This window comes from Schistocerca gregaria, chromosome 4, assembly GCF_023897955.1.
Source record: "Schistocerca gregaria isolate iqSchGreg1 chromosome 4, iqSchGreg1.2, whole genome shotgun sequence".
In the NCBI taxonomy this organism is placed as follows: domain Eukaryota; kingdom Metazoa; phylum Arthropoda; class Insecta; order Orthoptera; family Acrididae; genus Schistocerca; species Schistocerca gregaria.
The window spans coordinates 13,122,501-13,135,876 of record NC_064923.1 but is presented as its reverse complement, the minus strand read 5'-3'; the positions used below and the strand labels follow the sequence as shown (position 1 = coordinate 13,135,876).

At 45.9% G+C, this 13,376-nt stretch overlaps 9 non-coding genes across 9 annotated transcripts; all 9 read right to left on the bottom strand.

Moving 5' to 3' along the window:
- Positions 1-296: 296 nt before the first annotated feature.
- Trnat-agu (transfer RNA threonine (anticodon AGU)) lies at positions 297-368 on the bottom strand. The gene has a single exon. It is a non-coding gene; the product is annotated as a tRNA-Thr (tRNA).
- A 1,432-nt stretch (positions 369-1,800) lies between these two features.
- Trnat-agu (transfer RNA threonine (anticodon AGU)) lies at positions 1,801-1,872 on the bottom strand. The gene has a single exon. It is a non-coding gene; the product is annotated as a tRNA-Thr (tRNA).
- Positions 1,873-3,304: 1,432 nt separating this feature from the next.
- Positions 3,305-3,376, bottom strand: Trnat-agu (transfer RNA threonine (anticodon AGU)). Its single transcript has one exon. It is a non-coding gene; the product is annotated as a tRNA-Thr (tRNA).
- A 1,486-nt stretch (positions 3,377-4,862) lies between these two features.
- On the bottom strand, positions 4,863-4,934 carry Trnat-agu (transfer RNA threonine (anticodon AGU)). Its single transcript has one exon. It is a non-coding gene; the product is annotated as a tRNA-Thr (tRNA).
- Positions 4,935-6,394: 1,460 nt separating this feature from the next.
- On the bottom strand, positions 6,395-6,466 carry Trnat-agu (transfer RNA threonine (anticodon AGU)). The gene has a single exon. It is a non-coding gene; the product is annotated as a tRNA-Thr (tRNA).
- A 1,423-nt stretch (positions 6,467-7,889) lies between these two features.
- Trnat-agu (transfer RNA threonine (anticodon AGU)) lies at positions 7,890-7,961 on the bottom strand. The gene has a single exon. It is a non-coding gene; the product is annotated as a tRNA-Thr (tRNA).
- A 1,436-nt stretch (positions 7,962-9,397) lies between these two features.
- Trnat-agu (transfer RNA threonine (anticodon AGU)) lies at positions 9,398-9,469 on the bottom strand. Its single transcript has one exon. It is a non-coding gene; the product is annotated as a tRNA-Thr (tRNA).
- Positions 9,470-10,892: 1,423 nt separating this feature from the next.
- Positions 10,893-10,964, bottom strand: Trnat-agu (transfer RNA threonine (anticodon AGU)). The gene has a single exon. It is a non-coding gene; the product is annotated as a tRNA-Thr (tRNA).
- Positions 10,965-12,438: 1,474 nt separating this feature from the next.
- Positions 12,439-12,510, bottom strand: Trnat-agu (transfer RNA threonine (anticodon AGU)). The gene has a single exon. It is a non-coding gene; the product is annotated as a tRNA-Thr (tRNA).
- Between the last annotated feature and the right edge of the window lie 866 nt (positions 12,511-13,376).

Genomic DNA, 13,376 nt, shown 5'->3' with positions numbered 1-13,376 from the left:
GTCCATTTGCTACTTCTGCAGAAGTGGCGGCGGCGACGACGACGACGACGACGACGACGACGACGACGACAACCGCGGAAGGCTCTGAGATATGTGAGAAATACATCTATAAAATATATTTCAGACTGTCCCATCCCACCTTATGCTGTACCGCTTTGGCAAATGCTTTATCTGCGCCATTCGCCTTAATCACATCTGAGAGTAATTCTTAATAAAACGCCTCTCGCTAATTGTTAGTCATCCCAGATACTGTTTGCTATAAGGCCACGACGCGCAACTGATATCCAAAATTCGTCTGCCTCCTGTGAGGATCGAACTCACGACCCCTGGTTTACTAGACCAGTGCTCTGCCACTGAGCTAAAGAGGCGCGGCCTAGCGGTACTTTTGCGTACTTCATCCTTACGGTCGTCTGGATCATCCGACTTCAGCTGACTACACTTCATATTACCGTCTAATATTTGCAGCTATGGCGACCCATTACTGCTTGGCTACACATCTAACACGTAAAGGAAGTGCTCTCCAAATAACACCACTTGCATTTCAGAACATGTCTTTCACACATGTCTACAAAATCACCTTCACCTTCAAATACAGTTTCGTAGCGACTGACGGAGACGTAGGCAAAGTTTAAAGTTGCTATTTCCATTACATCCCGTTAATCAGAAAAACGGTAAGTTACATCTGCAGAGGAACAAAATTCCGTTCCTCCCCACGTGGGGCTCGAACCCACGACCCTGGGATTAAGAGCCTTATGTTCTACCGACTGAGCTAGCCGCGCTGCATCGGTGAGTATATGCCGGTTAGCACGTCACACAGTACTCGTTTGGGTTGATTGGTCCCATACAGAACCTCCCCATGTTGCCTAATGTTTTCCTAACGTCACACTCGTCACGTAGTTCACTTTTATTTCATAATCATTTCTGAGAGGTAACAGAATTGCATGACAACCTGCAGAGCTAGTTTCGTCAAAATTAACACACATACTTGATGTGACTCATAAGCCGAACGAGTTACTTTCCGACGTTATTTTAGATGTGCAAGTGCCAGTCAAAAACCCGCGGCGACGGCAATATGCAAACCAATTCGCTAGTTAACACCGGTCTTGTTGTGCGTGTTTTAAGCTGAAGAGCATCTCCAAGCAGAAAATGGTCAACAGCAACATTCACACGGTTTCGTACTGCTCAAGTGCTACACTAAAACGGTATGTTTCTTTTTCAGATCTGGAAAAACACGACCGAGAGAGGAATCAAACACGCAATCTTCGGATACGAAGTCCGACGCCTTATCCATTAGGCCACACGGTCACTGACAAACAAGTGGAACTTATATACGACTCATCTCAAAACGCTCACACCACTGAGGAGTTGTGTTTTCGTTCTACACAGACGCTGCCCCTTGCTCTTTCCCACCCATTTGATACATTCAACCTGTTACGAGACCTACCAAATATAGACTGGGAAACTAAACCACACACTTTGTGAATTCGGAAATGTAAGGCAGGGCGTCCCTCGCCGCATTTGCTACGATGTCCATTTGCTACTTCTGCAGAAGTGGCGGCGGCGACGACGACGACAACCGCGGAAGGCTCTGAGATATGTGAGAAATACATCTATAAAATGTATTTCAGACTGTCCCATCCCACCTTATGCTGTACCGCTTTGGCAAATGCTTTATCTGCGCCATTCGCCTTAATCACATCTGAGAGTAATTCTTAATAAAACGCCTCTCGCTAATTGTTAGTCATCCCAGATACTGTTTGCTATAAGGCCACGACGCGCAACTGATATCCAAAATTCGTCTGCCTCCTGTGAGGATCGAACTCACGACCCCTGGTTTACTAGACCAGTGCTCTGCCACTGAGCTAAAGAGGCGCGGCCTAGCGGTACTTTTGCGTACTTCATCCTTACGGTCGTCTGGATCATCAGACTTCAGCTGACTACACTTCATATTACCGTCTAATATTTGCAGCTATGGCGACCCATTACTGCTTGGCTACACATCTAACACGTAAAGGAAGTGCTCTCCAAATAACACCACTTGCATTTCAGAACATGTCTTTCACACATGTCTACAAAATCACCTTCACCTTCAAATACAGTTTCGTAGCGACTGACGGAGACGTAGGCAAAGTTTAAAGTTGCTATTTCCATTACATCCCGTTAATCAGAAAAACGGTAAGTTACATCTGCAGAGGAACAAAATTCCGTTCCTCCCCACGTGGGGCTCGAACCCACGACCCTGGGATTAAGAGCCTTATGTTCTACCGACTGAGCTAGCCGCGCTGCATCGGTGAGTATATGCCGGTTAGCACGTCACACAGTACTCGTTTGGGTTGATTGGTCCCATACAGAACCTCCCCATGTTGCCTAATGTTTTCCTAACGTCACACTCGTCACGTAGTTCACTTTTATTTCATAATCATTTCTGAGAGGTAACAGAATTGCATGACAACCTGCAGAGCTAGTTTCGTCAAAATTAACACACATACTTGATGTGACTCATAAGCCGAACGAGTTACTTTCCGACGTTATTTTAGATGTGCAAGTGCCAGTCAAAAACCCGCGGCGACGGCAATATGCAAACCAATTCGCTAGTTAACACCGGTCTTGTTGTGCGTGTTTTAAGCTGAAGAGCATCTCCAAGCAGAAAATGGTCAACAGCAACATTCACACGGTTTCGTACTGCTCAAGTGCTACACTAAAACGGTATGTTTCTTTTTCAGATCTGGAAAAACACGACCGAGAGAGGAATCAAACACGCAATCTTCGGATACGAAGTCCGACGCCTTATCCATTAGGCCACACGGTCACTGACAAACAAGTGGAACTTATATACGACTCATCTCAAAACGCTCACACCACTGAGGAGTTGTGTTTTCGTTCTACACAGACGCTGCCCCTTGCTCTTTCCCACCCATTTGATACATTCAACCTGCTACGAGACCTACCAAATATAGACTGGGAAACTAAACCACACACTTTGTGAATTCGGAAATGTAAGGCAGGGCGTCCCTCGCCGCATTTGCTACGATGTCCATTTGCTACTTCTGCAGAAGTGGCGGCGGCGACGACGACGACAACCGCGGAAGGCTCTGAGATATGTGAGAAATACATCTATAAAATATATTTCAGACTGTCCCATCCCACCTTATGCTGTACCGCTTTGGCAAATGCTTTATCTGCGCCATTCGCCTTAATCACATCTGAGAGTAATTCTTAATAAAACGCCTCTCGCTAATTGTTAGTCATCCCAGATACTGTTTGCTATAAGGCCACGACGCGCAACTGATATCCAAAATTCGTCTGCCTCCTGTGAGGATCGAACTCACGACCCCTGGTTTACTAGACCAGTGCTCTGCCACTGAGCTAAAGAGGCGCGGCCTAGCGGTACTTTTGCGTACTTCATCCTTACGGTCGTCTGGATCATCAGACTTCAGCTGACAACACTTCATATTACCGTCTAATATTTGCAGCTATGGCGACCCATTACTGCTTGGCTACACATCTGACACGTAAAGGAAGTGCTCTCCAAATAACACCACTTGCATTTCAGAACATTTCTTTTACACATGTCTACAAAATCACCTTCACCTTCAAATACAGTTTCGTAGCGACTGACGGAGACGTAGGCAAAGTTTAAAGTTGCTATTTCCATTACATCACGTTAATGAGAAAAACGGTAAGTTACATCTGCAGAGGAACAAAATTCCGTTCCTCCCCACGTGGGGCTCGAACCCACGACCCTGGGATTAAGAGCCTTATGTTCTACCGACTGAGCTAGCCGCGCTGCCTCGGTGAGTATATGCCGGTTAGCACGTCACACAGTACTCGTTTGGGTTGATTGGTCCCATACAGAACCTCCCCATGTTGCCTAATGTTTTCCTAACGTCACACTCGTCACGTAGTTCACTTTTATTTCATAATCATTTCTGAGAGGTAACACAATTGCATGACAACCTGCAGAGCTAGTTTCGTCAAAATTAACACACATACTTGATGTGACTCATAAGCCGAACGAGTTACTTTCCGACGTTATTTTAGATGTGCAAGTGCCAGTCAAAAACCCGCGGCGACGGCAATATGCAAACCAATTCGCTAGTTAACACCGGTCTCGTTGTGCGTGTTTTAAGCTGAAGAGCATCTCCAAGCAGAAAATGGTCAACAGCAACGTTCACACGGTTTCGTACTGCTCAAGTGCTACACTAAAACGGTATGTTTCTTTTTCAGATCTGGAAAAACACGACCGAGAGAGGAATCAAACACGCAATCTTCGGATACGAAGTCCGACGCCTTATTCATTAGGCCACACGGTCACTGACAAACAAGAGGAACTTATATACGACTTATCTCAAAACGCTCACACCACTGAGGAGCTGTGTTTTCGTTCTACACAGACGCTGCCCCTTGCTCTTTCCCACCCATTTGATACATTCAACCTGCTACGAGACCTACCAAATATAGACTGGGAAACTAAACCACACACTTTGTGCATTCGGATATGTAAGGCAGGGCGTCCCTCGCCGCATTTGCTACGATGTCCATTTGCTACTTCTGCAGAAGTGGCGGCGACGACGACGACGACGACGACGACGACGACGACGACGACGACGACGACGACGACGACGACGACGACGACAACCGCGGAAGGCTCTGAGATATGTGAGAAATACATCTATAAAATATATTTCAGACTGTCCCATCCCACCTGATGCTGTACTGCTTTGGCAAATGCTTTATCTGCGCCATTCGACTTAATCACATCTGAGAGTAATTCTTAATAAAACGCCTCTCGCTAATTGTTAGTCATCCCAGATACTGTTTGCTATAAGGCCACGACGCGCAACTGATATCCAAAGTTCGTCTGCCTCCTGTGAGGATCGAACTCACGACCCATGGTTAACTAGACCAGTGCTCTGCCACTGAGCTAAGGAGGCGTGGCCTAGCGGTACTTTTGCGTACTTCATCCTTACGGTCGTCTGGATCATCAGACTTCAGCTGACAACACTTCATATTACCGTCTAATATTTGCAGCTATGGCGACCCATTACTGCTTGGCTACACATCTGACACGTAAAGGAAGTGCTCTCCAAATAACACCACTTGCATTTCAGAACATGTCTTTCACACATGTGTACAAAATCACTTTCACCTTCAAATACAGTTTCGTAGCGACTGACGGAGACGTAGGCAAAGTTTAAAGTTGCTATTTCCATTACATCACGTTAATGAGAAAAACGGTAAGTTACATCTGCAGAGGAACAAAATTCCGTTCCTCCCCACGTGGGGCTCGAACCCACAACCCTGGGATTAAGAGCCTTATGTTCTACCGACTGAGCTAGCCGCGCTGCCTCGGTGAGTATATGCCGGTTAGCACGTCACACAGTACTCGTTTGGGTTGATTGGTCCCATACAGAACCTCCCCATGTTGCCTAATGTTTTCCTAACGTCACACTCGTCACGTAGTTCACTTTTATTTCATAATCATTTCTGAGAGGTAACAGAATTGCATGACAACCTGCAGAGCTAGTTTCGTCAAAATTAACACACATACTTGATGTGACTCATAAGCCGAACGAGTTACTTTCCGACGTTATTTTAGATGTGCAAGTGCCAGTCAAAAACACGCGGCGAAGGCAATATGCAAAACCAATTCGCTAGTTAACACCGGTCTTGTTGTGCGTGTTTTAAGCTGAAGAGCATCTCCAAGCAGAAAATGGTCAACAGCAACATTCACACGGTTTCGTACTGCTCAAGTGCTACACTAAAACGGTATGTTTCTTTTTCAGATCTGGAAAAACACGACCGAGAGAGGAATCAAACACGCAATCTTCGGATACGAAGTCCGACGCCTTATCCATTAGGCCACACGGTCACTGACAAACAATTGGAACTTATATACGACTCATCTCAAAACGCTCACACCACTGAGGAGTTGTGTTTTCGTTCTACACAGACGCTGCCCCTTGCTCTTTCCCACCCATTGGATACATTCAACCTGCTACGAGACCTACCAAATATAGACTGGGAAACAAAACCACACACGTTGTGCATTCGGAAATGTAAGGCAGGGCGTCCCTCGCCGCATTTGCTACGATGTCCATTTGCTACTTCTGCAGAAGTGGCGGAGGCGGCGACGACGACGACGACGACGACGACGACGACGACGACAACAGCGGAAGGCTCTGAGATATGTGAGAAATACATCTATAAAATATATTTCAGACTGTCCCATCCCACCTTATGCTGTACCGCTTTGGCAAATGCTTTATCTGCGCCATTCGCCTTAATCACATCTGAGAGTAATTCTTAATAAAACGCCTCTCGCTAATTGTTAGTCATCCCAGATACTGTTTGCTATAAGGCCACGACGCGCAACTGATATCCAAAATTCGTCTGCCTCCTGTGAGGATCGAACTCACGACCGCTGGTTTACTAGACCAGTGCTCTGCCACTGAGCTAAAGAGGCGCGGCCTAGCGGTACTTTTGCGTACTTCATCCTTACGGTCGTCTGGATCATCAGACTTCAGCTGACAACACTTCATATTACCGTCTCATATTTGCAGCTATGGCGACCCATTACTGCTTGGCTACACATCTGACACGTAAAGGAAGTGCTCTCCAAATAACACCACTTGCATTACAGAACATGTCTTTCACACATGTCTACAAAATCACCTTCACCTTCAAATACAGTTTCGTAGCGACTGACGGAGACGTAGGGAAAGTTTAAAGTTGCTATTTCCATTACATCACGTTAATCAGAAAAACGGTAAGTTACATCTGCAGAGGAACAAAATTCCGTTCCTCCCCACGTGGGGCTCGAACCCACGACCCTGGGATTAAGAGCCTTATGTTCTACCGACTGAGCTAGCCGCGCTGCCTCGGTGAGTATATGCCGGTTAGCACGTCACACAGTACTCGTTTGGGTTGATTGGTCCCATACAGAACCTCCCCATGTTGCCTAATGTTTTCCTAACGTCACACTCGTCATGTAGTTCACTTTTATTTCATAATCATTTCTGAGAGGTAACAGAATTGCATGACAACCTGCAGAGCTAGTTTCGTCAAAATTAACACACATACTTGATGTGACTCATAAGCCGAACGAGTTACTTTCCGACGTTATTTTAGATGTGCAAGTGCCAGTCAAAAACCCGCGGCGACGGCAATATGCAAACCAATTCGCTAGTTAACACCGGTCTTGTTGTGCGTGTTTTAAGCTGAAGAGCATCTCCAAGCAGAAAATGGTCAACAGCAACGTTCACACGGTTTCGTACTGCTCAAGTGCTACACTAAAACGGTATGTTTCTTTTTCAGATCTGGAAAAACACGACAGAGAGAGGAATCAAACACGCAATCTTCGGATACGAAGTCCGACGCCTTATCCATTAGGCCACACGGTCACTGACAAACAAGTGGAACTTATATACGACTCATCTCAAAACGCTCACACCACTGAGGAGTTGTGTTTTCGTTCTACACAGACGCTGCCCCTTGCTCTTTCCCACCCATTTGATACATTCAACCTGCTACGAGACCTACCAAATATAGACTGGGAAACTAAACCACACACTTTGTGCATTCGGAAATGTAAGGCAGGGCGTCCCTCGCCGCATTTGCTACGATGTCCATTTGCTACTTCTGCAGAAGTGGCGACGACGACAACCGCGGAAGGCTCTGAGATATGTGAGAAATACATCTATAAAATATATTTCAGACTGTCCCATCCCACCTTATGCTGTACTGCTTTGGCAAATGCTTTATCTGCGCCATTCGCCTTAATCACATCTGAGAGTAATTCTTAATAAAACGCCTCTCGCTAATTGTTAGTCATCCCAGATACTGTTTGCTATAAGGCCACGACGCGCAACTGATATCCAAAGTTCGTCTGCCTCCTGTGAGGATCGAACTCACGACCCCTGGTTTACTAGACCAGTGCTCTGCCACTGAGCTAAGGAGGCGCGGCCTAGCGGTACTTTTGCGTACTTCATCCTTACGGTCGTCTGGATCATCCGACTTCAGCTGACAACACTTCATATTACCGTCTAATATTTGCAGCTATGGCGACCCATTACTGCTTGGCTACACATCTGACACGTAAAGGAAGTGCTCTCCAAATAACACCACTTGCATTTCAGAACATGTCTTTCACACATGTCTACAAAATCACTTTCACCTTCAAATACAGTTTCGTAGCGACTGACGGAGACGTAGGCAAAGTTTAAAGTTGCTATTTCCATTACATCACGTTAATCAGAAAAACGGTAAGTTACATCTGCAGAGGAACAAAATTCCGTTCCTCCCCACGTGGGGCTCGAACCCACGACCCTGGGATTAAGAGCCTTATGTTCTACCGACTGAGCTAGCCGCGCTGCGTCGGTGAATATATGCCGGTTAGCACATCACACAGTAGTCGTTTGGGTTGATTGGTCCCATACAGAACCTCCCCATGTTGCCTAATGTTTTCCTAACGTCACACTCGTCACGTAGTTCACTTTTATTTCATAATCATTTCTGAGAGGTAACAGAATTGCATGACAACCTGCAGAGCTAGTTTCGTCAAAATTAACACACATACTTGATGTGACTCATAAGCCGAACGAGTTACTTTCCGACGTTATTTTAGATGTGCAAGTGCCAGTCAAAAACACGCGGCGAAGGCAATATGCAAAACCAATTCGCTAGTTAACACCGGTCTTGTTGTGCGTGTTTTAAGCTGAAGAGCATCTCCAAGCAGAAAATGGTCAACAGCAACATTCACACGGTTTCGTACTGCTCAAGTGCTACACTAAAACGGTATGTTTCTTTTTCAGATCTGGAAAAACACGACCGAGAGAGGAATCAAACACGCAATCTTCGGATACGAAGTCCGACGCCTTATCCATTAGGCCACACGGTCACTGACAAACAATTGGAACTTATATACGACTCATCTCAAAACGCTCACACCACTGAGGAGTTGTGTTTTCGTTCTACACAGACGCTGCCCCTTGCTCTTTCCCACCCATTGGATACATTCAACCTGCTACGAGACCTACCAAATATAGACTGGGAAACAAAACCACACACGTTGTGCATTCGGAAATGTAAGGCAGGGCGTCCCTCGCCGCATTTGCTACGATGTCCATTTGCTACTTCTGCAGAAGTGGCGGAGGCGGCGACGACGACGACAACCGCGGAAGGCTCTGAGATATGTGAGAAATACATCTATAAAATATATTTCAGACTGTCCCATCCCACCTTATGCTGTACCGCTTTGGCAAATGCTTTATCTGCGCCATTCGCCTTAATCACATCTGAGAGTAATTCTTAATAAAACGCCTCTCGCTAATTGTTAGTCATCCCAGATACTGTTTGCTATAAGGCCACGACGCGCAACTGATATCCAAAATTCGTCTGCCTCCTGTGAGGATCGAACTCACGACCGCTGGTTTACTAGACCAGTGCTCTGCCACTCAGCTAAAGAGGCGCGGCCTAGCGGTACTTTTGCGTACTTCATCCTTACGGTCGTCTGGATCATCAGACTTCAGCTGACAACACTTCATATTACCGTCTCATATTTGCAGCTATGGCGACCCATTACTGCTTGGCTACACATCTGACACGTAAAGGAAGTGCTCTCCAAATAACACCACTTGCATTACAGAACATGTCTTTCACACATGTCTACAAAATCACCTTCACCTTCAAATACAGTTTCGTAGCGACTGACGGAGACGTAGGGAAAGTTTAAAGTTGCTATTTCCATTACATCACGTTAATCAGAAAAACGGTAAGTTACATCTGCAGAGGAACAAAATTCCGTTCCTCCCCACGTGGGGCTCGAACCCACGACCCTGGGATTAAGAGCCTTATGTTCTACCGACTGAGCTAGCCGCGCTGCCTCGGTGAGTATATGCCGGTTAGCACGTCACACAGTACTCGTTTGGGTTGATTGGTCCCATACAGAACCTCCCCATGTTGCCTAATGTTTTCCTAACGTCACACTCGTCATGTAGTTCACTTTTATTTCATAATCATTTTTGAGAGGTAACAGAATTGCATGACAACCTGCAGAGCTAGTTTCGTCAAAATTAACACACATACTTGATGTGACTCATAAGCCGAACGAGTTACTTTCCGACGTTATTTTAGATGTGCAAGTGCCAGTCAAAAACCCGCGGCGACGGCAATATGCAAACCAATTCGCTAGTTAACACCGGTCTTGTTGTGCGTGTTTTAAGCTGAAGAGCATCTCCAAGCAGAAAATGGTCAACAGCAACGTTCACACGGTTTCGTACTGCTCAAGTGCTACACTAAAACGGTATGTTTCTTTTTCAGATCTGGAAAAACACGACAGAGAGAGGAATCAAACACGCAATCTTCGGATACGAAGTCCGACGCCTTATCCATTAGGCCACACGGTCACTGACAAACAAGTGGAACTTATATACGACTCATCTCAAAACGCTCACACCACTGAGGAGTTGTGTTTTCGTTCTACACAGACGCTGCCCCTTGCTCTTTCCCACCCATTTGATACATTCAACCTGCTACGAGACCTACCAAATATAGACTGGGAAACTAAACCACACACTTTGTGCATTCGGAAATGTAAGGCAGGGCGTCCCTCGCCGCATTTGCTACGATGTCCATTTGCTACTTCTGCAGAAGTGGCGACGACGACAACCGCGGAAGGCTCTGAGATATGTGAGAAATACATCTATAAAATATATTTCAGACTGTCCCATCCCACCTTATGCTGTACTGCTTTGGCAAATGCTTTATCTGCGCCATTCGCCTTAATCACATCTGAGAGTAATTCTTAATAAAACGCCTCTCGCTAATTGTTAGTCATCCCAGATACTGTTTGCTATAAGGCCACGACGCGCAACTGATATCCAAAGTTCGTCTGCCTCCTGTGAGGATCGAACTCACGACCCCTGGTTTACTAGACCAGTGCTCTGCCACTGAGCTAAGGAGGCGCGGCCTAGCGGTACTTTTGCGTACTTCATCCTTACGGTCGTCTGGATCATCCGACTTCAGCTGACAACACTTCATATTACCGTCTAATATTTGCAGCTATGGCGACCCATTACTGCTTGGCTACACATCTGACACGTAAAGGAAGTGCTCTCCAAATAACACCACTTGCATTTCAGAACATGTCTTTCACACATGTCTACAAAATCACTTTCACCTTCAAATACAGTTTCGTAGCGACTGACGGAGACGTAGGCAAAGTTTAAAGTTGCTATTTCCATTACATCACGTTAATCAGAAAAACGGTAAGTTACATCTGCAGAGGAACAAAATTCCGTTCCTCCCCACGTGGGGCTCGAACCCACGACCCTGGGATTAAGAGCCTTATGTTCTACCGACTGAGCTAGCCGCGCTGCGTCGGTGAGTATATGCCGGTTAGCACATCACACAGTAGTCGTTTGGGTTGATTGGTCCCATACAGAACCTCCCCATGTTGCCTAATGTTTTCCTAACGTCACACTCGTCACGTAGTTCACTTTTATTTCATAATCATTTCTGAGAGGTAACAGAATTGCATGACAACCTCCAGAGCTAGTTTCGTCAAAATTAACACACATACTTGATGTGACTCATAAGCCGAACGAGTTACTTTCCGACGTTATTTTAGATGTGCAAGTGCCAGTCAAAAACCCGCGGCGAAGGCAATATGCAAACCAATTCGCTAGTTAACACCGGTCTTGTTGTGCGTGTTTTAAGCTCAAGAGCATCTCCAAGCAGAAAATGGTCAACAGCAACATTCACACGGTTTCGTACTGCTCATGTGCTACACTAAAACGGTATGTTTCTTTTTCAGATCTGGAAAAACACGACCGAGAGAGGAATCAAACACGCAATCTTCGGATACGAAGTCCGACGCCTTATCCATTAGGCCACACGGTCACTGACAAACAAGTGGAACTTATATACGACTCATCTCAAAACGCTCACACCACTGAGGAGTTGTGTTTTCGTTCTACACAGACGCTGCCCCTTGCTCTTTCCCACCCATTTGATACATTCAACCTGCTACGAGACCTACCAAATATAGACTGGGAAACTAAACCACACACTTTGTGCATTCGGAAATGTAAGGCAGGGCGTCCCTCGCCGCATTTGCTACGATGTCCATTTGCTACTTCTGCAGAAGTGGCGGCGGCGGCGACGACGACGACGACGACGACGACGACGACGACGACGACGACGACGACGACATCCGCGGAAGGCTCTGAGATATGTGAGAAATACATCTATAAAATATATTTCAGACTGTCCCATCCCACCTTATGCTGTACCGCTTTGGCTAATGCTTTATCTGCGCCATTCGCCTTAATCACATCTGAGAGTAATTCTTAATAAAACGCCTCTCGCTAATTGTTAGTCATCCCAGATACTGTTTGCTATAAGGCCACGACGCGCAACTGATATCCAAAATTCGTCTGCCTCCTGTGAGGATCGAACTCATGACCCCTGGTTTACTAGACCAGTGCTCTGCCACTGAGCTAAAGAGGCGCGGCCTAGCGGTACTTTTGCGTACTTCATCCTTATGGTCGTCTGGATCATCAGACTTCAGCTGACAACACTTCATATTACCGTCTAATATTTGCAGCTATGACGACCCATTACTGCTTGGCTACACATCTGACACGTAAAGGAAGTGCTCTCCAAATAACACCACTTGCATTTCAGAACATGTCTTTCACACATGTCTACAAAATCACCTTCACCTTCAAATACAGTTTCGTAGCGACTGACGGAGACGTAGGCAAAGTTTAAAGTTGCTATTTCCATTACATCACGTTAATGAGAAAAACGGTAAGTTACATCTGCAGAGGAACAAAATTCCGTTCCTCCCCACGTGGGGCTCGAGCCCACGACCCTGGGATTAAGAGCCTTATGTTCTACCGACTGAGCTAGCCGCGCTGCATCGGTGAGTATATGCCGGTTAGCACATCACACAGTACTCGTTTGGGTTGATTGGTCCCATACAGAACCTCCCCATGTTGCCTAATGTTTTCCTAACGTCACACTCGTCACGTAGTTCACTTTTATTTCATAATCATTTCTGAGAGGTAACAGAATTGCATGACAACCTGCAGAGCTAGTTTCGTCAAAATTAACACACATACTTGATGTGACTCATAAGCCGAACGAGTTACTTTCCGACGTTATTTTAGATGTGCAAGTGCCAGTCAAAAACCCGCGGCGACGGCAATATGCAAACCAATTCGCTAGTTAACACCGGTCTTGTTGTGCGTGTTTTAAGCTGAAGAGCATCTCCAAGCAGAAAATGGTCAACAGCAACGTTCACACGGTTTCGTACTGCTCAAGTGCTACACTAAAACGGTATGTTTCTTTTTCAGATCTGGAAAAACACG